General features: G+C 35.0%; 1 protein-coding gene across 3 annotated transcripts in view; it reads left to right on the forward strand.

Moving 5' to 3' along the window:
* Window positions 1-16607: 16607 nt before the first annotated feature.
* LOC119639845 (high affinity cAMP-specific and IBMX-insensitive 3',5'-cyclic phosphodiesterase 8) overlaps window positions 16608-25254 on the forward strand; it is a 57075-nt gene continuing 48428 nt past the window's right edge. For 2 of the 3 annotated variants that reach the window (XM_038037516.1, XM_038037515.1), the window contains exon 1: window positions 16608-17119. The gene's annotated coding sequence lies outside the window, so the exon portion shown is untranslated. Of the gene's footprint in view, window positions 17120-20415; window positions 20795-25254 lie in introns of those variants that run through there. The other variant, XM_038037518.1, reaches the window with a different exon arrangement.

The raw sequence follows: 25254 nt of genomic DNA on the forward strand, positions 1-25254 counted from the left end.
GATTTCAAAAACTCTCAAGTACAACACAGCCATTGCATGGCAGATATACGTAAGGTATGCGACGTCTACGCTATTTTCTCAAATAAAGTCGTTGAAATGTTGAAAGAGCGCCGTTCGATTGAGACTGGGATTCAATAATAAATTTGCATCATATGGTAAAATGTATGGAGTGCGTTTACTTTCACTGCAATCGCTTCAAGCTTGGGGCTAAACAAAAGTCGAGAATTCAACGTGACGCTGAGAAGTCTGGGGAGCAATAAAAAAAATCGCAAGTCGCATGGGAAATGAGCTTCAAGGTTAAAGAATAAAGGGAAAAAAACCGTTAGCTAAATTTCCAGATTATACCGTTAAATTCGATTGCGAGTAGCCAGACGAAGCAACCAGACGGCAAATGTATAGACAGACAAAGGGAAAGGTGAACATATTGGCCTACACACAAGGTGTAATTGATTTCGCATTTCGAGCTAACCATAAGCCGTACATTTTGATAAAGTGTTTAATGCCTTATGAAAATCTGAATAAACGCAGGCTCACGATTGACGTAATTATATAAAATTTCAATCTGAAATTTTTACACTTTCGCTGATCGTGCGAACTGTTATCGTAATCCTAGATATTATATATGTTTGTGGTTTGTGCTTGGTTCATGAATTTCATTTTTTCATCACCGTGGTCATCATGGTCTTTTCACTAATTGGATAGACAACATGAGTAAGCCCACTCTAATCGAGAGTAGCCATTATTTACTTCTTTGCGTCACAAGTATTTGTCAAAGTTAACATATTTCCTTGATTGTATATAAGAGCGAGGAGAAAATGTAGCAAAACATCCAAACGAACTCATGTACTCCTGTACCTATCAGCCATGCCAGTGCATTTGAGGTTTACAACATAAGCAATAATAGAGAACATGAATAATAGGAGGAATAGGGAATAGGGAAACATGACCTTCGTGAATGAACATAGGGGTCAGTTGGTGTCTGTACGGCTACGCAAACTTTCGTAACAACGCAAGAGCATGTAAAAATGTAAGTGTGAAAAACGATGGCTACTTGTTGCGTCGCTTCCTTTTACACACCACCCACTTTTCATTACTCATCTAAAGGTTTTTCATGCGAAGTGTATGTAAATTAAAAATCAATTGACTTCAGTAAGGTTATGGAATGTGTGCAGTCCTTGATGTGAAAATTTACGACATGCACTGTTTAGATGTCGTTTAACATTTAATAACCGCAGGAGTGTAGACTTTTTACTCAAGTAAGATAGGAAAAAAAAAAAAGAAAAACAAAAAAATATTTTCTTATCGTTAAAGCTTTAAAAACTGTTGATTTATTGTTGTAATTAAATTAAAAAAAAAACAAACAACAATTTTTTTAGTTATGGTCTTAGTTCAGTTCGAAGCAATGGTTTCTTTCGAAGAGTTTGCGGATAGAATTTATTTTACTCTATTAATTATTCAAACATTAAGTGTCCTTCCTTATCGAAAGAAGAGAGAGGAGAAGGAAGAAAACCAAGAAAATTATTGAACTCTTACTTAATAATCGTAGTTGTGGAGCTTATAAGGTTTTGCTTATTTATTTATTCATTTATATTCTTTTTTCTTCTTTAGGTATTGATCAGACGGTTTAATTAGGGATAACGGAATACGCAATTATAGATTGAATTACAGTTTGCCATACATCTCTCAGTACTCAGTTAATAAAGTACTGAAAAATGTCGTAAATGATAGATTTTTATACCCTACATCACTTTAAATGAATGTAAGCAACATTTAGAAGGACCTGGCATAGAGCCACCTTTTATTATACCAATCGATTTGGAATCACTTTCGCAGTCGATTTAAAGTTGTCCGTCCGTCTGTCTTGTTTTCTTGTGCTCAATGTACAAGTTGCAATTTTGAAGATATTTTGATAAAATTTGATGCACTGACATGCTTCAGCTCAAGGACGAACCCTATTAAAAATGATTCGGATTGGACCATTTTCGGCCAATTTCCACTTAAACTAAGATGATCTTTGTTTTATAAAAAGGAAAAATTGACTTCTTGTTCATTACTTGCAGGCTACAGCGGATAGGTCTATGAAGCTTTGCGCTTACATTCCGTATTATAGTACCGGCAAAAAAATGGCAAAAATGGGCGACGCCCATCCAAATTGTACTTTTTTGTCAAAGCCTTTATTACGCGCAGAAGTTTGAAAAACTCATGATCGGCCGATCATTTGGTCGGCTCCTCACCGACAGTGGACGTTATCGGATTTTCTTACAGTTAGTGGCACGTCGTTTGGCAGACGGTTCGATTCTGAAGTTGGAAGACACTCAGTACTCTCCTGCTCTATATTTCTGCTCGAATATGATTGGCGTTTCCAATCGGTAAAAATTGATCCCATTCGAAATATGTCAGCCGACTTTCGTCCCCCTCCTTATGACTTAAACCATCTCGTCGACGAGAAATTAACAGCCCGCTTACTCAGAGAGAAACTAAACAAATAGTAAGAAAAAGAAAATATTTATTGTGTTTAAAACCGCATGTAGGACAAAACAAGTCGAACGAGTTTGGTTCGTACAATCCATAAAAATGATATTGTTACGCAAATCCCAAATCCTCTTCATTCCAGCTAAGTAATAAAGTCCCTAAAGAGGGAAAAACTAAATCCACATTCGCAGCGCGTCATGCAACTGCCGGCCGAGGAAACCGAGTACCAGAAGAGCAGGTTAACGAATTAAAAATGAAGCTATAGAATTAGGTATAGTAATGCGATTGTAAAAATGTATATAAATAGAATATTTGTGGAAGACAGAAGTCCAAGTACAAGAACATTTTATTCAATTTTCTTACAATTTTAATAGATTACCGCTACGGAAAGAGGGAGCTTGCAAAAAAGCACTGTTTTTCGAAAGCTGTCTCCTCCACCTCCATTTTGTGTTTCCAAAATCTGAAAGAAATTGTTTACTTCCCTTAAGACTTAGACTTTCACACCTAAAGCCGAGTAGCTTGGCAAACATTTTTAATTTTTATCATATAAACTTAAAATATACACACATACATATATACGAAATGTAATAGATGCTTGCATGTATTCTGATTAGAAATTTTCTGTCTCACGAGCAATGCGACCGCGATGTTGGAACGTCTTGAAATGGCATTTTCAGCCAATTCGTATAGTAGCCACTTTTTGTTTCCTTTTGGATCTTTACGATCGCAAGTAAACGTCTAGAGACAGTTTATTCATCGACTGCTAAGCTGTCCGAAAGTTCGCTGAGAGTTTGGGCAATTGCTGTTGCACTGAACGTTCACTGCAAATGCGATCATGTATTTTGTTTTTATTTTTTAACAGCAATCGTCATTTATGGCTTAAGGCGAGCCGTCTGAGTGGCCAAGTAGGTGAAGGATTTCGACTTACAAGTCAATGATCGTGGGTTCAAATCTCAGTTGCGATAGAGTTTCTGTAAAGCTGATACTTTTAGATGGTGGTGTTTTAAGGTGTCAGTCTTAGGATTGATTTCTGTAGGCTAAATTAATTATAATAACAACAGTAAATAATAATAATAATAATAATAATAATAATAATATACAATAACAATAGCAATTCAAGTCGGGTCTTGCTTTCGTACTAACGACTTCATTCATTGATTCTACTACAGGTAGAGTGTTAATAATTTTTTGTACTTCTTCTTATGCGTGAAGCACTTTTTCCTACAGGGACCACTAAAAAGGAATTCTGATCTCATCAATTGAAGAAAGTGGAAGGACTTCTTCTTCAAAGCCTTAGTTCATTTACTTTTATATTACGAATAACATTACATTACATTACATTTTACATTACTCGGCCTGTAAAATTTCTTCCTATGATTTATTAAATATGATAGCAATATCGGCATAATATGTATATCTCATCTCAGACCTAATCGCGCTTTTTTTTTTAGAAAAAAATTACTAAAGGTATGATTATAACTTAAAGTACATTTAAGTTGAAAATGATAGATAAATCCCACGGGTAGAAGGATTGAAATTTAATTTTATGTGACGCACACAAACCACACCACAAGAACAAAAGCGAGTCAATGTTCAGTATTCAAAATACCTAAGGACCCTTTCAATGGCAACTTATTACTTTCACAATGAAATAAATGAATAAACTATGCTTTTATTTTCATACATATATACACACGGCAACGGAAAATGTTTTTCCATTGCGGATTGACTGAATGACAGTTATGTAGTCATGAATGTGTCTTTTTCTTTTTTTTTTTTTTCTTTTTTTTTTTTAGAGCTAGTCATCCTCATGGAAATAAAAAAGTCCTCCATTGTTTTGAATCATACGATATTAGGTAACTAAAAAAATGATTGCCCTCTTATTTTGTGCATACACTCAAGAATAATGGTCAAAGATTCATTATTAATTGCCCGCAACGTTTAACATTAGCTTCCTTAACGTTCATTTTGTTGTCTTCCCAACAGGCCTTTCAGCTGTAAGAAGAAACTATGATTGAAATTTAAGATTAGAGGGCCCTCTTGAATTATATGGAGAAGATCTAATGAAAGAGTCAAGATTTCTCGAATTCTAATATATGCTCGACAAGGCGCTACAGTTGAAAGTGTACAATTTTTCGCTAGGTTAAGAATGTGTAACTGGCAGTGCAAGAGAGCCAAAGCGAACTTAATGAAATTATTAAAAGACATGCTTAAGGCCTTCGGCAAGTATTAATCCTTGTTAGTTAAAAGTAGACAGTCTTGAGGCAGACAAATCATCCGCAGATTAATTCATAACAATGAAAGCCATATAATATTTACTAACGCTTATGTTGCGAAAAAAGGAAGAACGAACGATATTAGTGAACGGACTCATGGCGAATTTATCAATTAAGACCTTTTAAAAGATTCACAAAAACTTTAATAATTGCGATCTATTGCAGTAGATCTGCAGTGACTTTAAGATGATATAGTGAAAACAGCTGGTATTTCGTATTTTTTTTGCTTATTTCAGAACTGGTGATTGAAAAAGAAATGTTGGTCGAAAAAATGGACCGACCCGAGCCATTTTCAACAGCGTTGGTCAAAACAGGTCACTGTGACAAATTTGGAGATTGAACACAAATTTTCTGTCTTAAGTCCTTCTGCGTGCCATATACGCCCGCGCTAACTTAATATATCCTGTACCACAAGCGGTGTAGTGTACAATAAGAAAATGTTCTTAACCCGAAAGATGGCGAGCGTGGTCACTTTTCTCTGACTTGATGTCTTTACGCATTTAATCTATAAAAAGTTCGATTTCCTCTACACTCCCCAAGTATTTACCCTTCTTCTTCACTACAATTCCCGTTATTTGATATCCATATCAGGGCGATCGGCAAGTAAAAAATATGCCGAAACGTTGCATTCGGGATATTTAATTTAGAACTAATGCACTTAGTTTGCGGTATTCTACTGTGCTAGCCCTTTTAATTTGATAACCATTTCAAAGGGATTACTAAGGAAACGATATATATATATATATATACATACTGTGACTACCGCCATTTTAAATCTGCAAAAATATCGGTTATGCTACAATGCATTGTAGTTAGAATCAAAGTGGTGGCCGAACTTCGGCCTGTTCGGTTATACGAAAAAGCCCAAAATGTCGATTGGGAGCGTCCATGTTAACGCGGAAGCAAGATAGATGAAAGCGCAAAAAAATCATCAAAAAATATATTTTGTTACCCAATACTACCGTATGCTCAATTATTTATGTAAATACAATAAAACCCTTCTTTATGCGAATATTGTTCCCTGTTGTGTGGTTTGCGGTCTCTACAAAAACTTCGTTTTTTCAAAAAATTGAAACGTAGTTCGAATGTTTTTGTTTCTTCGAAAAAACCTTTAAAGTAAATATTAAAATACTGAAAAAGCTTAAAGGCGATTCTTTAATTGAAACACGAGTTCAGGGCAAAGTAAAAACGTTTCCTAGAAATTGAAAGAAATTTCGAAGATAAGACGTGCTTTAAAGTGTTATAGTATATAATACAGAACCGTGCCAAGTGAGTCTTAATAATATTAAGAACATCAAGCGATTGATGACGAAATGAGTGTTCTTAGGAATGAGGCAACTAATTTATCCTTTAGGTCTCGCTCATGAAAGTTCTTGCTTATTTCCAATATCCGGAGGAGTACACACAAATAAATCGTTTCCCGGCAAGATATGAAAGAAAGCAAAATCACGCAAGCAACCCAAGATTCTACATGAGAAAGCATTTTTTTTTTTGCTTTCCAAGCCAGGAAGAGCTTTGCCAAAAAATCAATTTCTAGTGATTACTAGACATTTTTTTTATATTTTCCTCAAAGTGTATGTTATCGAATATAGAAACCTTGTTATGATCTTTGAAATCTGTTGACTTCGCAGCTTCGTAATATTAACGCCAGTCTTTACTAGCAAATGGTTTCAGGATCCAGTCATTACTCCTTTTATTAAAAAGCACTAATGGTACGAGTCAAAGGCTCTCTTATGGAAGCGAATTAAAATTTTATTACTTTGACACAAAATTTTAATAATGTTGTCGGGTAAACATACACTTAGGGATATATTCTGCTGTCAGTCACAATCAGTCATAAGAGAAAACAATGTTTTTATGGCTAACAACACTTGTGGTACAAAATTATATAAAGATGTATACAAGCTCCAGAAAGACTTGACATAAACCCAGAGTGTGATTCTAAGCTTGTCTGTCCTTTCGTCCATCTTGTTTTCTTGTGATCATCCTACAGATTGCAATTTTGGAGACATTTTAATAAAACTTGCTGCATCGGTGTGCCTCGATCCAAGGACGAACGCTATTGAAAATGGCTCATATCGGAGAGCTTTTTCATATAAGACCCCGTCTTTTCATAATCCACTGTTTTAAATGAAATGGTTTAGGGTGAAGGTGTTTTAAATGAAAGGCGGGCCATGGCCCGCTATAGCAGGTTTGCTAATTTTCTTTTTATAGTCGTTTGGATTTTGCATGAACCTATATCTGTATCATTACAGAGCAGAGAGTTGTTAAGTTCCTCAAACCATTCAGAAAAAAATGTCTTGTGATTTGTAATGACGTACGTAACACCCAGAAAGGCTTAAGATAGACCCATCTTTTATTAAACCGATTGGTTAAGCATCATAATCAGAGTTCATCTAAGCCTATCGTCCATCTATTGTCAGTTCACGGATATTGTGTTCAAGTTACAAGTCGCATCTTTTGAGATATTTTGATGGAATTTGGTACAGTGACAGTAGAGTGTTTTGACGAACGCTATTGCAAATGGTTCGGGTTGATTCACTTTTTCGACGCTCTGAAAAGTCGTTATATAGAAAACACTTGCAGTTTTCAAAATTTCTGGGCAAAAGTGACTAAGTAGTAGCATTTCGCCATTCTAAACTTTGGACCGACTGTGGCAATTTTTGAACACCTTTTCATATAAGGGAAATGGAAGTTCGTACGACAAAAAGCTATAATTTTCAATGCGTCATGATGAAAACCAGATCATAATAGTAATTCAAGATAACAAAATTAACTGTACCAAATTTCGACCATTTTGGCCTATGTTTTGGCCTCTGCTCTATACATAGATTTTCACGAAAATTGATCCTTTGCAGAAAAGTCTACATTTTGATATGTTATGATGAAACTTAACTCATAATAATAATTTAGATAAAAAAAAGGTATTTTACCAATTTTGGACCACCCATGCCTATTTTTGGGTCTTATCCTATGTCTTACCCTAAGTAATTCTGCGAAAGTTTTTGCTTTTCAGGACAAACAAATTTAAGTTTTAATTAGTTACGATGAAAGTTGATCCATAGTAGTAGTTTAAAGCAAAAATTAACTATGGGGAATTTTGAGTGCGCAGCATAATTTTTGAATCGCTTAGGAACAACCATTCTTACGGAATGTTAGCCTTTATTTGCAAAGAGCTCTAATTTTTAATATACGATCCGAAAATAGTAAGTTCACACAAAAACGGAGTATAACTGTTGTGTTCTGTGACAAAAATAGGTGTTGTGTTAGGGAATTTAGTGTAGTCGGCCTGGCGCGACTATAATGTTTTCACTTGCTGTAAATTATATTCCGCAGCTTAAGGGGAACCTTCAAGTATTCATTTGTTTCACCTTTTAGGTATCTTTAGAAAATCCCTCCTTGGAGAAATATATGCGTCACATGAAATGAGACTTTGCTGTGACATAAATATATTTACTTTGGCATAGAAATGCTGACGCGTGTGTAATGTTGGCAAAAAGCAGTAAAGGCGCACGATTATTTACTGAATTAAAGGTGAACGCATTCTTTGCAAATTTCTTTAAATAGTATAGAGATATAGACAAAACCCCTGTAGTAATATCTTGAAGTAAAAAATGGAAAAAGTTAACGTGTCTTTAACCCTAATTGCATCACGATGTGTCTTTGAATCACCTTTGCACTTTAATTTTTTGAAACCATTTTTTTACTTGACTTTTTAATAATTCACCTTAGACAATGAGTATTATTATACCACGATATGATTCATAGTCGGAGAGAGAGAAAGGAATTTCCTATCTTGTAACGAGATCTACCAATGAGGTAGCGAGAGAGTTATGAAATGGGAGCACAGGTTATACAAGTTTTTTTCACCTGTTACGCCTTTTTTTTTATAATTTGAAATCGAACAAGGTCAGTCAGTTATAATCAGCGAAGGCCCATATATACCTCGTACACCCTCCACATAAACTCTTGGTCCACTTAAGATTTTAATGTCCAAGGAATGGCTTTCTTCCAGACGCCCCAAGACTTTATCATTAAACGTCCATTATAAGTAAATTATAGCAACACACTTTATTACATTTTACTCTCCAACTCCTTTCAACTGATATCTATATCGAAGGTGTTTGTAAAATTTATTCACTAAGTCTTACCACAATTAATTCAGAATCAGCTCACTTAACTTTTCGCATTCTACTCTCCAAGTCCTCCAAGTCCAAGTAAGTGATACCGATATCACAGCTATTTTAACGAAAAAATGAGTTCATTACGCCCTGACGTAACTGACTGACACCCCTAGCTTTTCACATTCTTTTGTTTGATACCTATACCGCTAGTATTATTAAGAACAAACTAATCCATGAATTCGCGCTATCCACCCTGTACTTTATAGAATTAACCCATTTTTAGGCAGATTATATATCTTCATTTGAGGGATCTACAAACCTATAGAGTTTGAAACATTCTGTGTTGTTTGTCTTGTGATAAATAAGCATAAAACCTCCAAAAAGTGAGTAAATATAAAATTTCATCATTTGTAAGTTTGTGTAGGCGTGGCAGATTTTTCCATTTTTTCACGTAAAGACTAGAATGTTTCGTAAAGTAAATGTGGATGATATCTCAGTAAGGAACAATAACCCACAAATTTTGGTTAAGAAAAACGGAGTTGCGTTCAGTCCATGCTCCACTGGGGGCTTCTGCTCTGACCACTTTTGACCGTTTTAAATACCACACTGCGTGCAAAAACTTCCCATGTTTCTATCGGATTTGAAAACGATATCTTCGCTTCTGCCAACAGATTGCCAACAACAAACACCACACAGATGGGCAGATATGGCTTAATCAATTCAAAATTTCAAGCTGATCAAGAATGTGTCCACTTTATAGGGTCTTTGAAGTTTCCTTTTGGATGTTACATACATACATACATTATGAAAAAAATAAAAAAAAAAAACAAAATAAGTACACACCCATCCTTCAGTGGCCTATGTAGAAGAATTTATGTTTAGATGTGTATTATATACATAGCTTGCTGGGATAATTTAGTTATTCAAACAACAAAGAAAAACAAAAGCACATTAATTATTGCCATGATTCTCATAATTGATTGATTCGTGCTATTATTCGTTAGAAAAACACATAGTACGACTGGGTTAATATTGGCCATACAGTAAAAGTTCCTTATTCGCGGGGGATACGTTCGATAAAAATTCCGCGAATACAGAATGGTGGTAAATACGGAATAGTAATTTATATAAGATTAGAGGGGATACGTTCCTAGGTGACAAAATAAAAAAAGACACCGTGAATACGGAATGATAATTTATATGGGATTAGAGGGGATACGTTCCTAGGTGACAAAATAAAAAAAAGTCAATTTAATTGAATGCGAATGTGCATTTAGTTTTTCCCTCTTTAGGCAATTTGTTATTTGGGGAAATTACTTAGCTGAAATGAACTAGATTTGGGATTTTCGCAACGATACCTTATTTACTTTATTTACTCTGTTTGTTTACATTCTCAAAAACCGCGAATAAAGAAATTTGTAGTCGCGAATATGGGAATTGGTCGCATTTTTTTCATCCGCGAATAGTGAAACCGCGAATAAATGAAGCGCGCATAAGGAACTTTTACTGTATTATATGTGAATAGAATAGAAAATATTTCCGATTATTTTCTAGCTATACTCTACACCACTGGTACTATAGGGACATATTGCTTGCAAATATGTTGTTCAGAGACTTCTACAAGTGAAGAGATAAAGGAATGGGAAATATCAGTGTACATGACGGCCGAATTCGATGGGTTTGATCTTGCTGTACGTGAAATTTAATATTCTTGATTTGTTCAGCGTACGCGGACGCTAATCATGGTACCATCAAAATCGGATTTTCCACATTCATACTTGTTGTTGCTTGATTTGAAGATATCTGCTGCCGAAACCCATCAAACATGTTTAGAAGCTTATGATGGTAATTCTCCATTACATCCCTATTATCGGTCTTGGCTTCAACTTTGTTTGATAATGATTTTGATGTCAATTACAAAAAACGGACTGCAGGATCAAAAAAGTTCAAGGACAGTGACTTGCAAGACTTATTGGCCGAAAACCCAGCACAAACTCTCGAAGAGCTTGCGAACAGTTTAGCTTAGTTGACGAAGGAACAGTTGATAGATGTTTACATGCGATTCGAGAGGTCCAAAAAAAGAGAGCGGCTACTTCGGAAATTGGCTGAAAATGCTATTTTGGCCACTTGTTGCAAGAGTTGTCCAGTATACGCTGCTGCAACTCGAATGGGAAGTTCTGCCACATCCAGCGTACTCATTAGACATGGCGCCTTCTGGTTACTACTTGCTCAAATCGATGCCGCATAACTTGATCGCCAGCCGGGTGTGCAAAGTTGAAGAAGTTCCAAAATGGATGGGTGGGTGGATCGCAGTCAAACCAATATAAGTTCTTTCAACATGATGTCGCCATGTTGCCATGTTGCATTGTAAAATATTGATTAATATACATTGGAAAACACCTAATATTAATTTTGGGCGGATGTGTGTACCATCCAGGCAGATTTAGGGTAGATCAAACTTTCAGTATATATAATAAACGTCTGAAGGGTAAGCCTTTATATGATGAATATGTTTAATTTTTATTACTTCATAATGGAAATTGGTCCATATTAGAAATATAAATTAACTGTACGCAATTTGGACCATGTAGACCAATTTTTCTAAATTTCACTTCTTACAAGATTCTCATTTACTGAATCGATTTAAGAACGCTTGTCCATCTATTCGTTCGGTATATATGCATTTATTTTCGTACTGTACCTACAAGTCGTAGTTTTTGACGAACCGGTTGGATCGGATTAAATTTTTATGGTGATTCCTCCTATAATGCTTTTTTTGAAAAAGTCATCACAAGAAATAAAAAATGTAATTTACAAAACTCTTCTGATCCCATTAGACAAGGGGTACCGTCCTGCTACCAAGGCAACCCATTCTAGCAGTCGATGTAGATGACACGCTTTGATTTATCCATGAACTTCTTACGCTTCGGTTTCTCAAAATAGATTCGCTTTTCATCGAAGATGATGTTAAAAACGCTTTCTTTTGTACCGTTTGAGCAGACAAAGAGAGAGAGAAAGAGAGACAGGCAGAAGCATTTCCACAAGTTCAGCCACGCATGTGTTCCACATGTGGTCTTAGAGTCCGGTTTCATATTTACATACTTGATAGTTCAGAGCGTACTAATGGGACATTGCAAAACCTTTGATTTGCTTAGCATACCGTTGATGACATTGGCAATTGACGAGGAATTTTCCCTTAACAAAGTTTTCTATGCTTATAAATCATTATATACCATACATCCTCACACGCGCGTATCTATGCTTTTTTTATGTATATTATATATAGGGTAAAGTTGATGTATAACGTACATGAAAATTTCTAAAGAGAAAAGTTTTTTATTTTGGTAATGCGTAAAACTTTATGAAATATTGATTTCAGTAGAGCGATATTTTTATTACGGTATTATTAACAATATGCATAAAAATGTTTATTGCTTTCAATGTTAATTTTTTGAAAGTCTTTTCTATGAACATTGAAAAGTGTACTGAATCACGTTGATTTCTTTTGTTTCTTAAAAAACTATAAATAATATATTTATACATAACATATATACGTAAATAAAAATTTACTTTACCCTAAACTCTCTCTCTATTTGCTAGATGAATAGGGCATAAAGAGTTCGGCTGCTGATGCATGAATTTAAACAAGTTTTTCCCCTATTTTTCCAATCCCAAGATAATTGACTTTTTTTTGCGAAATTCTTCTTTTGCGTACGAATATGGGCAGGAAGTGTACTATGATGTACAAGGCTTTAAATTCGTTGAGCTTTAATACTTCGGAAAGCAGTTTTATATTAAAACTAAGCCATAGCTTATTGTGCATGACATACGATTTGAAAATACAAAAAATATTTGATATATCGATCGTATATCGTATAATGAAAACTGTTTTATGTATAAATGTTGGTCTTAAAATCTAAATTAACTTAGTAAATATCATTTGATATAGCTTTATAGGTTACCCAAAATACCTCTCGATTCGAGTCAGTCGTTTGTCGATTCTGATGTGAATATCCAAGTATGAAAAAATTGTAGAACCAAACTAAAGCTTTGAAAAGAAAATAAAATGGAAGTGTATTAGAACTTTGCTTGACGGGCGGTCATCGGATCCCTGACAGAGGCGATGAGAAAAAATTCGATGTTAACACTTTGTTGACCGAGCGCTTGGCGGAAGACCTTCGTTGTTGCCCGCCCTGTTTGTATGGAATATCTGTGATTTTCTTATTCTGAGATAAAATTGCTTCCAAAGCAAGGTAGCTCCTCAACACGAAGCAAGAAGTGACTGTTTGCAACGATGACAACCGACTCTCGGTATTTAAGCGACGGCGCCAGAAAAGCTATTAATAGATTATTGCTCATTCAAGCGTTAAGTTAACCATTCGAGATGAAGGCTTGTGATCATAACCGTGATATTTCAATCGACAGACATAGGCCAAGAGATGCTATTGATCAATGATGCTTTTGTTTACTACTTAGCACCGTTGCTGGTGATGATTTTGTTCGTGCTATTTCTTGATACGAGGGACGACAGAGCTATTGTTGTTAACACTAAATTTTGCTTAGTGTTAATGTTCCGATAATACTTGTTGGAACGGGGCAGCAAACTATTCGGGAGGCTATGCTTTTAACGCCTAAGTATTCGCTGCACCTACGATCGAACCAAACTCTACCGCGAAGAATAGCGATTTGGCAATCGAGATTCTTAGTAAATTTTATTTACGCCTTCTTTAATATCAACTTTGCTCGAAATATCGTTCATTGATTCAATAATTTTTCTTTTAGTATCTGAGAATCACCAGTAAAATAAAGTAAGTCTAAATCTAAATGAACTTGGCAGGGGCTGCATATTAGTTTAGTGATTTCCCCGCATATCTCAAAACATATTTGTATGCAACATTCTTTTAAAAAATATAGAAACAACAATTGTGCATCATACCGATTTCGTACTTTCCTACTTAAAAAGGTACTATTTGATAAAAATTTGAATATAAAGCAAAGTAAACTATTTCTCAGCTATGTTATGATTACAAGTAATAACGTATTATATATAAGAAATAAATGCGTGAGCAATTTCTCATATGACTGTATAGGTATATCTTTATCTGCGTATCTCTCATGTAAGTTTTAGGAGAAAGCGGCAGATGGCAGGGGAGGTTTATAAAATTTTCTTTTCTCCCTCTCAAACATTCAGAAGCAAAGTAAATCTTGTCTGAGTGGTATTAATATACACCACCTGCCCTCTGAATAGACTCTTAAAGAATCTGACGAGAGGATAAAAAGAAAAAAAATTAATAAATTAACATAAATAAGTGAATTTAATTTAATTATAAAATTATCAGCTTAGTTTTCAATAATTATCTGCTTAAGGAAATGTGCTCAGGTTCACCAATAAAAAAGTAAATCTTAAAATTTAACGATTTGTGATCTGATCATAGTATACAAAAATGCAAAATTTAACTTGTCGAGTAATTCCACATTTCCACATTTAAGAACACAAGTTTCTTTATTAACATATGGAGTGGATTTTGTCACACTTTCCCGTTATTCATACTGCAAGAAACTTATATTCGACCAAGATCGAATCTTTCATATTTATCACCGTTATCCCAAAATGATTAAAATAGAAGAAAAAAATTTCATTTCCATACTCTATCGCATAGTGGTGGCGTGGGTGTAGAATAAAAGTAGTGCTTTTTATCTAGTTTATGGGCACGTGCGCCGACTTTCATCTCTTTTGTCGAATTTAAACCCGATATCACCCGTTCTGCGATCATCAGTACGTCTACCACAGCAATTAACAAGCAGATGAACAGAAGCGTTGACAGATATTCCTAGATAGAATCAGATTTGATATTGATTTTATGAGATCCTGAGGCTTTCTTCTGGGCGTTGCAAACGTTTTGATAAATTGTTGAATAACAATGATGACCGGTCACAACGTCAGAATACGATCGTCGCAAGCGCATTAAGCCGTTACCAAATAAGTAAGAAAATTATAGTCACCGCCGTTATCTTAAAACAGAATATACGAGTTTTTATTGTTGTTATCCATAAGAGATGACCAGAAAGCTAATTTTTCTGCTTTTGGAAACAAAGCTGTTCTCAGTTGTATGGTTGTTTGTTGTGTCTTGTATTGCGGGCGTTTTGTTTGACTGATTTCACCGATTTTCAACACCAATCTGTCTCAAATATCTTCCAATACTTTTGCTGAATTTGAAATCGATTTTTTTAAATTAACGAAAATGTTTACATATACAGACGGACGGACGGACATGGTTAAATCGATTCCGATTTTGATGCTGGAAAAGAATACTTTATGGCGCCTTTGAAGCTTGCTACTACGTGTTGCAAATGCTTTGACAAAATTAATATATACCACCCTCCTTTCGGTGGGTGGTATAAAAATATTAATATTAATATTAAATACAACCAACTCTTTTTTACCGACCTTGAAACAACACGGTTCACCGATCCGAACCATAGCATTCAATAGCATTGGTCCTTGGATGGAACTTGCCAGTGTACCAGATCTAAGAAAATTGTGTTGAACACAAGGAAACAACGCTAGCAGACGGACAGGGAAGCTTAAATCGATTCAGAAAGTGATCCTGAATCGATGGGATTATAATAAAAGGTGGTTCTGTCTCAAGTCCTATGCAATCTTGCTGTTGCATACCTGTTGCAAACTAAATGCACCCCTGTACTACACGTGATAGACATTAAAGGGGGCCGTTGCCCACTATCAAACACCAGTCCAGCACTTTGCTTGATACAGTTATCTATATGCATATTCAACGACTTGTCAAAATAAGGCGGTATGAGGAAGTGATCGAGAGAGTGGTTTAATCCGAAGCATTTTCGATAGCGTTCCTTCCTGCACTAAAATGCTTCACTGTATCAAATTTCATCAAAAATATTTCGAAAATTGTAACCAACCGGGTGAACACAAGAACGCGTTGGCAGACATCATAGGGAGGTCTATCCCAAGTCCTTCTGGGTGATCCAACCGTAGCTCGCAAAACCTAATGAGATGCAGGGTACGAAGCCACGCAATAACTACACGACTATTAGTGTACCAATGGAGCTCTCTAACAACATGCCTCGTAGAATTGTTTATATTTACTTCCGACTCTGCATAGTTGAAGCAAATACTTTCGATGATAATTGTGAAGATTAAAATCTGATCGTTTACGTATTTGAACAAAGCTGTTATATAACTGCAATGCGAATCTTTTGCTGTATAGTAATTTGTCTAAAATTTGTAAAATTTTAATCAAAAGTTCGTATATCTAACATTACATTAAAACCCTCAACCGACCAAAGAGCTAGATGGGGGTCTATTCTGCTGATGAAGAGTGTGATAAGTTTGCAATAATTTCTTTTTAGTTTTATTTTTTCCCTTTTTAGTTTTTTTCTTCCAACTCTATGCTTACATTTCTCTTTTCCACTCTTAGCGACGGTCAAACTCTCCGGGGTTTTTGTGTGTTTGGAGTTTTGCAGAGAGAGAGAGAGAAAGAGAGGGAGAAAGAGAATACGAAAACCAATCAAACGATTGACGGCAGACAACAGAATCAACAGCTGCTGCGAAAAGCACTTGTTGTTTCAGTAACATTCTGACGAAGTAAAGAATCCAACAGATACACGCATAATTTAAAAAGCGATTGAATACGAATGCATAGCATAGCATAGCATTTGTAGTGTAGCGTAAATGATAAATGAAGTGCGCGCAGGTGTGTGCGTAAACGCGCGTACATATGTGTATACATTTTCGCATTTGATAAAAAGAAAAGTAAAAACCTGTAGCATTTCGTTCGTTTTATATACGCGTTGTACGCGATGTACGCGATGTTTGTAGCGAGACAAAACACATCTTATTTCTCGCACGGCATGTACTTACTTCAATTTGATTCAGTTCACTTCATTTCGATACGATTTGACAGTATTTAACGATGTGCTAGCCGGCCGTCTGGTTTCGTATTATTATTTTAAGAGTGAAAACTAATATATTCATAAAACACATTTACACATACTGATAGCACGAGTCTCTATTTCATTTTGCGTTCAACTTGAGGCGCGGTGTATGCCTTAAAAGTCTCTGATTAGAGTGTTAATTAGACAGACGCGGTGCGGTTATTGTGTTATGTTATGTTTAGATTGCGTTCGTTGTACAACGTTGAACGCGCTATAAGAAACTTACGTTACGATACTTTTGCGAACAGAGTACTGAATGCGGTGCGATGCGGTGAGGTACGGATCAAAACGAGAATAATAAATAGTTAACGAAGCAAAATTGTTAAGGTTAACTTAAAAAAAAAAAAACAAAAAAAAGAAAAAAAACAAAACACAAAAAACAAAAATGTGAACAAAAATGAAAAAAAAAATTTTTTTTTTTTAAATTTTATTGAACACACGCACGCAAAAAAAAAAAAATAAAAACAAGAAACAAGTGCGCAACAAACATTTACATGCGAGTTCAGTTCAATTTTCAATTATCAAAGCAATAAATTTTGTTAGGCTATCTATCGCGTAGTGAAAGTACTATACTATCCTTAATAAAGTGCTTTATCTTTATCATAAGCCTACATCTGTCGACTTTCATAGGCACGTAGAAGAAACCTTACATCTGCTCCCTTACTAGACATAAATATAGAAATTTGTAATAACATTGAGCAAACAACAAAACATAGTTTGATAAATTTCAATTTTTACTTCTTACGCATTTCTTTTTACGCGAAGCGAGTAAGAGTTGATAACCTTAATTATATGCCATTGCTAAATTTTGGGAACGAGACTTAGGGCAAGTGCATGTTTTGATCTACCGCGTGCCTTAATATCTCTTTTGTTTAGATTCGTAGTGCTTTTATCTCTTACGCATGCAAATGCTTGTGATGTGGCTCGTGCGAGGAAGCATATAAGGACGTTAAAGCAAGATCAAAATATTTTACCTTTATAAGTATTTTTATCGAAAACAAGTTTTTATGGAAAATTTTCAAAAATTTTTGCTGTTCGTGAGTGAATCGAAACTTTGTCTGATATTTGTAAACCCTTGGTATGCTGTTTGAAAACGTAAACATAGCAAGATGGGAAATTTAGGTTCACTTCTTCTATTACAGGATTTGTTCTAGTGGCTGTATGTACAAGTGATTGCCTAAACTTGGAAACCTTTGGCAAAACCTTTAACCTTAATATCCTTTTAAGTGTGCTTCGTCCGAGCTAGATAAAATGGAAGACAGCGTCGTTGTAAAAGTTCTTTGGATGGTTTCGAAGTGACTACAATGCTTGCCTTTCTTCGGCATATGCATTCTTCGAAGAAATAGAAACGTCAACGCTGTAAATCGGGCGAAAATGCCGAGTGTGATTAATACTTGAAAGGCGACCCTTGGCTTTAATTGTGACTTTTGCTTTACAATATCTGCTCATCAAGCAAAGTTTATTTATATGATCAACGAAGAGAAGGGTGGAAATAGAAGGAGGTAGGGAGGCGGTTGTAGCTGACTGAATTTGTGTGCAACAAAGTCTGAGCAAATATTTTAGAGAAGCAGATACTCGCTCAAAAAGCCTTAAGATGAAATTCACTTTGGAGCTTTTGGTTGATCTTCATATTTAGGTCTTCTGCATCTTTAGTTATTACAAAAATGCTTTGCCCTCCTCGTTGATCACTGGTTTGACTATAACATATATATACATATATATATATATATATACATTCCGCTTGGACTCTATTATGGGATAAACGCCAGCATCATCGCGAGTTTGTTTGATTAATTTAAGCTTTTTTGTAAAGTTGCTACAAAGTTTAAAAAGCTGGTCCTTACTTTCGATATTCATTTTTGCATCGATACAACAAACGCTGCGTGACTTACAAGCCCGTAACTCGTCTTCTGTATATCCGATTCCCATGCACGTTTACAGAGCCTGTGTGAATGAGGCACATATCCAAGCATATTATTTCGAGAAATTCTTTTGTACTGTAGACCGTATCTAGGAGTGTTGTTATAAGTCAATTAAGCAATGGTATCATTTTTGCACAGGTCATATGGCAGGTGGCGGTATCTCGCTTAAATTAACTGAATATCTATAACATCAATTTCTGGCCAAGAAATCACAAATTTTTCGTACCGCTTCCGTTCATCGTGTGGGCCTTATCACTCGGAATGATTTTGTTTAAGAGATCATCACACATTTCTCAGACCCAATGCAAATGTCAGCAAATATATCTGAAAATCTACTGGTCTTTCCTGTCAAATGTCGCCGCATTTTTAGCCGTCTATTGACACTTTAAAAATGGCGCGAAATTTAAATTGACACCTGTTGTTGAAAAATAATACGTGAGGGGAGATGATGGGTTGAATGACTTATTTCTACGACAAATTTCGATTGAGGAGACTGATGTGATTACAGAATTATTGATGGGAGTGAACTCTGTCCGTCTTTTATTTTGTAACTGTGTTCGTTTATATTAAGGATATTAGGTTAGAAATCAATTATATTTGCTAACATATTTTTCTTAGGTTTTACTAATCGTTAGTAAAATATTTAACGTTCCAAGCCTATTCCTTGGAAAATTTGATATTTTTATTAATCCCTACTATCCTGCATTATTATAACGCCTACTGTTCGGATATACTTTGATAAGTTTGTTACTCCGCAGTTACTTTATTTATACTCTTTATGCTCTCTTGTGCATTCGATAAAGGGCGTTGACTTCATTGTGACCCCCGGTGACATAATGAAGAACACCTGTATGCATTTAATGCAATGTCTTCAAGAGCATGCAATCCTTATACGAATCAAATGAGTTTATTAACATGTAACGTTCATTATAAGCCCCTAAAAGAGTAAGGATCTTTGAAGCTTCCCTTGCCTGTGCTTCTGTCTCTCTCTTCTTATAAAGCGCTTAAGATTTGCTTATAAATTTTCACATCTTTTTTTGGACTTTAAGACATAGGATCAAAAGAACGCCGAAGTTTGTTTGAGCCTATAATGCCCTGAATAAATCTTCATGTGGGGGATGAAGACGTCCTTTTCTCGATTGATATCGGAAATCTCTAATTAAAAGGTCAGAGCACTTATATCTAAGAACTTTTATATCCATATATTATGTGGTGTATAGTGAAAGTCTCTTATTTTGTAAGTAACTTTATGCACTTATCCTTAAGTGAATGTGTGCATACTTTTATCATTCTCTCTCCTCTCAACTCATTCTCTCTTCATTAGTTTGTTTGTCGAATGGATTTCTTTATTGTGCAACAAATCTGGTGTGTTTGTTAAGTATTTTTTGTGAATTGTCATTTCGTTGTTATTGTTGTTAAAATACTATCATCCTATTGTTTTTATCAGACGTGTTATGCGGATCAGAATAAAAGTGAAAATCGTGTTTATGTTGTTTTTCTTTTTAGAGATACAAAAAAAAAAAAAAAACAAAACAAAAATATTGACAAAATAAATTTGTGCGTGATTTTTATGTAAAACGTATGGATTGTTTTTAAAAGTTTCTTTCAATTTAATTATCTTATCTAAAACAAATTAAAAACCAGAGAGTAATGACAAATAAATAAATAAAAGAAAAATATTAAATAATTCAATAAATGAATAAATTAAACACGACATCTGATTATGATTTTTCTTCTCTCTAGAGTTAATTTTTTAAACAAATTTCAACTGATAAAATTTCAGTAAGAAAAACACAACAACACACACAACACACAAAACAAAAACAGTAAGAATTTTATTATATGCGGCTTACATCGATTCTTTTGTTACCTATTATTCGCTTCTGTCAATTGCTTCTTTTTTTTTGTTGTTTTCTTTTTCTTCGTGGGTTAAGGCGTGAAAATAACATAACAAGTGCGGGCTTTGATCAAAAAGTAACGAGAAAGCAAGACCTGTTTACACTTTCCATACGAAAGTGTACCAAGTTATGTAAGCTATAACTTAAGAACAATAACATAACATATATGAAGAGTAAATGCAACAATGTAAGGCAAAGACACATATTGGTTGTAGAGATACATTTTCTTATCTGTTCGAAAGCTTGCTGTTAGTTCGTAAGTCTTTGAAAAAATTAAACATTTTTTTGACTTAGTTAGTAAGCACAATCCGCTTGAGTAGCCGGGTAAGTAGGAATTTCGACTACCAGGTTAGTGTTCGCGGCTTCAAATCTTCAGTGTTTAGAGAGCAGAGTTTATTTCACTCGTAATTATAGTGAGTGCTTAGTTGGTGAAAGCATAATCTTTTCAATTCTCTCTATCCGGCACCGTGCTGCACGAATAAGCGACATGCCCTGAGAGAATGGTCATCTTAAAAAAAGAAGAAGACATCACTTAAGAATCCATTTCGACCAGGAAGCGATGTTGCAATAATGATATCTAAATCAAGCACGGACCAATTAAGCCAAGACGTACGGACCAATTAAGCCAGCATATTTTGTAACTTGTAGAGTCACCTGTGCCCAATTCTATGCTTTACATGCATTTGCCAATCACCTAACACTTACTTGTCAATGATTACATTGGAACGCTTATAACGGCGACTTTTTAGTCGTCAAATTTCGGCACACAGCACAGTACAAGCTGCAAAAAGGACATGTGATGTTTTGGAAGCCTTCGGTAATTTTCTTCCAAATTCTTAGCTTTGCACAAGACCCGTTTTTCTAAATTTGACCTTCGGACTTAGGATTTAGTTAATCCCGCTAATCTTGAGTAGAGCTTTTAAAGTTTTATTTTAGACGTCTTCTCGATAGACGCCTTCGGAGTTCTGTAACAGATTGTAAGATTTATTAGGAATATATATATGTCAGATTTTAGATTTTCATCTGCAAATGAAGACTGAAAGAATTCAATTAATCCTTGAGCGCTATAAAAAGACCCACAGACAGTTCAGTAGATCAGTACTTATTTAGAATATATGTGACATTGGCTACGTCTAGCAATCATTCTCCGCTAGAGAGAGATAGGGGCACCCTTATACATTGTTACTTGGAATTAAATTAAGATAAAAACTACTACATACACCAAATGTACTGGATACAAACGTGATAAAATGTACGCATCTGAAAACCATATTTTTACAGTAAAAGAGAAAAATTTTCCACTTAAATAAGTTACAAGAATGGGCATATATTAATTTCATTAATTCATTTGCAACAATCGATTACATTTATCACACGTCTTGGGGATTTTATGTCAAAAAATTTGTACAAATTGGGAATTTTCTCAGATTAATTTTGAAACTGGATAGAAGTAAAAACATCTTACTTAATCGAAACGCGCAGAGTACTTCGAAAGAAGAAGCCTTTATTTTTATCGACAACCTTTTGCTTTAAAAAGTTTAACCTAGCTTTCAAAGGACCATTAGAACCTAAGCGTGTTTTTCGAGAACCATTTGAAAAGTCATCCAAATATTTAGCGGAATCCTTTATGAAATTTAATTTAAAAGTCTTTTCATAGAGACCAGCTTGAAAAATCGACCAAATATTCGTCAGGGCTGTATAGATATGTTATTGCAAGAAGACCCAGATCACAACCCAGATTAAAAGAGAAGCAAATTAAACAAAATATTTATTTAGTCCACAAAAAAATTTTATTCGAAACCGTCTACAGCGTAGACGGTTGTATAGGGGGAAAGTTCAAAATTCGCCCAAGTGTTCATAAATTGTACCTTAACCTCGCGATTTTATTGCACACGATAAACGATTTTCTTCCGAGAAATTAATCCCCTTTCACAAAGCTATTTTCTTCCCATTTATCAGTATTTATCGCGCGATTAATGAAGACCGACGATTTTTCTTCGGGAAAAGCATTAAATTCATGCAAATATTTATCAGAGCTTAATTCATTCACTAAGCCAATGTCCCTTTGAGGAAAGGATATATATATTTCAAGATCACATGATAATCACATATTTATCAAGATCACATCGAAACAAGCATTAGAAATATTATCCGGGCACATATAGATTGTTAACTGTACTTTAAGCAACTTTTACAAGTTAATTGCCTATATAAGGATAGCAGAGTATTGGTGGAGCAATTTCGTTAGCAAGCATTAAAAGTTAATTTGAAATTATTTGCTTTTGTGGGCCCAATGCCCAATGGCTCGTGCCAAATTAGACCTGAAAATATGAAGCAAAGCTGTTGTAAACAAACCTGTTTTTGTTTTACGGAGCCCCTTGCTTACTTCCGCGATCGTTCTTCCCTTGTTGTATCCATCAAGAAGAAAAGGCAGACATATGCTGCCATAACTCAAGCTGAAGAATTTCGTTTTATGCCCTTTCCATACGTTCCGTTTAGTTTCTATCAAGTAAAAATTTCTAAGTTAAATGTTAACGCAAACGTTACGCACATATATGTGAACATGATATGTTTATATATGTAAGTCAACATTAACTAGAGGTCATACACTACAGCTGTCGTTGCAACCTTGTCCATTGCAATTGCAAAAAAAAAAAAAAAATTCTCAAAATGTTTATATTAACCAGTCTCTAAATATTTTTCATTGTATACATAAATAAAAATGTTTAAGAGTAATAAAAATTTTTATTAAGTCGATTTGCATGTGAAGATCGATTAAAACGAACGGCAACGTTTATATATTCATATCGCAAACAGATGTACATATGTTATGCGAAACGGTCTTTCAGTTGATTTGGCCCATAATGAAATTTATTCATTAACTTTACATATTTTTGCATTTGTGCGATTTGCTTAAATATTATACCATTTTCTTGATCGCTTTTATTTATTTATTTGCCTTCTTCTTTCTCTCTTTCTCTTTTTCTATCTAAGTATTTCCTACACATAATTTGTTTACGTTATACCAGAGAGACTACTATATAACAAGATATGCCAAGGAATTTTTTCAGAAAAAGAGCTAACAAAATCTCAGGGACTTTTGATATTTTTCGTTATCAATGACAGTAGCAGCGATTTATTATTCTTGTGGTTAAAATTTCTGTTAATGGTTTCTTGACATGATCTCAAACTGCAGCAAACATTTACAAGCGAAGCGAAAGTGTTTAAAAGTCTACACTTCTTAATGAATATGTCTTATGGTGTATGTAAGGAAAAAAAACAAAGACAAGGTAGGAAATATATATAACTTCTTTTCATCGTTCATTTCATCGTTGATTTCATCGTTTATTTTCCGCACCGAGTAAACGAAAAGATCCAAATCGCGTGTTAAGATCTCAGTGCGGTAGAGTTTATTTTGAACGTAACTGTAGTAAGTGCTTAGTCGGAAATGGTATAATGCTTACCGAATGGATATACGTTCACTACATTGCGGCGAGTTCTCTATCTCTTTCTCTTTGTTCACTCATCTGTGGCTGTGCTACATGAATAGGAAGACATCCCCCTAAACGATTGTTCATATTACAACAAAAAATAAAGATTTTATATTGAAGCATTTTCATTTTCTTTCATGTTCACCACTTGCTTCAATAAATTTCAGTGAAAATTTTCTAAAGGAATCCGAAAAAATTTTTTATATACTTGAAAAAATTTATATTGTAGGAATAATTTATCTCCTTTAAAACTTAAAAAAAGAAAAAAAATGTTGAAGGAAGTCGGCGAGGAAGGATAAAGTGACGTTAATGTTCGCTGCAGCCATCCTTCATGGTAAACTTTAACTTTCCTTACGCCTATAATTTTCGAAAACTTCTGCATATTTATGCAACGCCCATGCGCATTGTATTGACTGGTTCCCTTTTATTGCAGCTTCCTCTGCAGATTCTATCCCATACCGAGTTTTCAGGTCGTATGGGACCTGTTGCTAAGTCTGACCGGAGACTTTCTTATTCTTCTTTCATTACTTCCTTCATTATATTCGGTACCACGGGTGTCAGCTTCGGCCTGTCAGCGGGAACGGCCCATTGCGGGAGTTTTGTGGTGGCTGTGGTTGGCACAAATTGCGGGAAGAGCCTTGGCTCGGTGCGGAGTTGGATAGCAGCCGGGTGGCTGACCCAAAGAAAGACAGAGGTTTTAGAAAGTGCCTCGCCCTCACCGGGGGGAATATACTACCATATACGTACCTCCACTGGAACTCGAGGTTTTTCCTCAGGATGCTGAGTGTGACTTTCCACACTACGTGTGCCGTTGGGCATCGTGGGGTTAAGCCTTCACGGCATCCACGTAAGTATCCACGTTAAGCACATGGAGAGACTTCTGCATATATAGCGTTGAAATACACTGAACTCAGCTTTTATTCTTCCGATCGGTTCGTTATTTTTAATTACATAAAAATGTTGTCGTATTCCAATCGAAAATTTTCGCCGAAATGTGTTGAAGCAGTTGTCAAACATAAAATTTAGAATTCTTCTATAATATGAATTAGACGATGAAGCGGAAACAAGTTATGTTTGCTCTCTTTGGTCTTTAGCTTTTT

This window comes from Glossina fuscipes, unplaced genomic scaffold, assembly GCF_014805625.2.
Source record: "Glossina fuscipes isolate IAEA_lab_2018 unplaced genomic scaffold, Yale_Gfus_2 113, whole genome shotgun sequence".
NCBI lineage: Eukaryota > Metazoa > Arthropoda > Insecta > Diptera > Glossinidae > Glossina > Glossina fuscipes.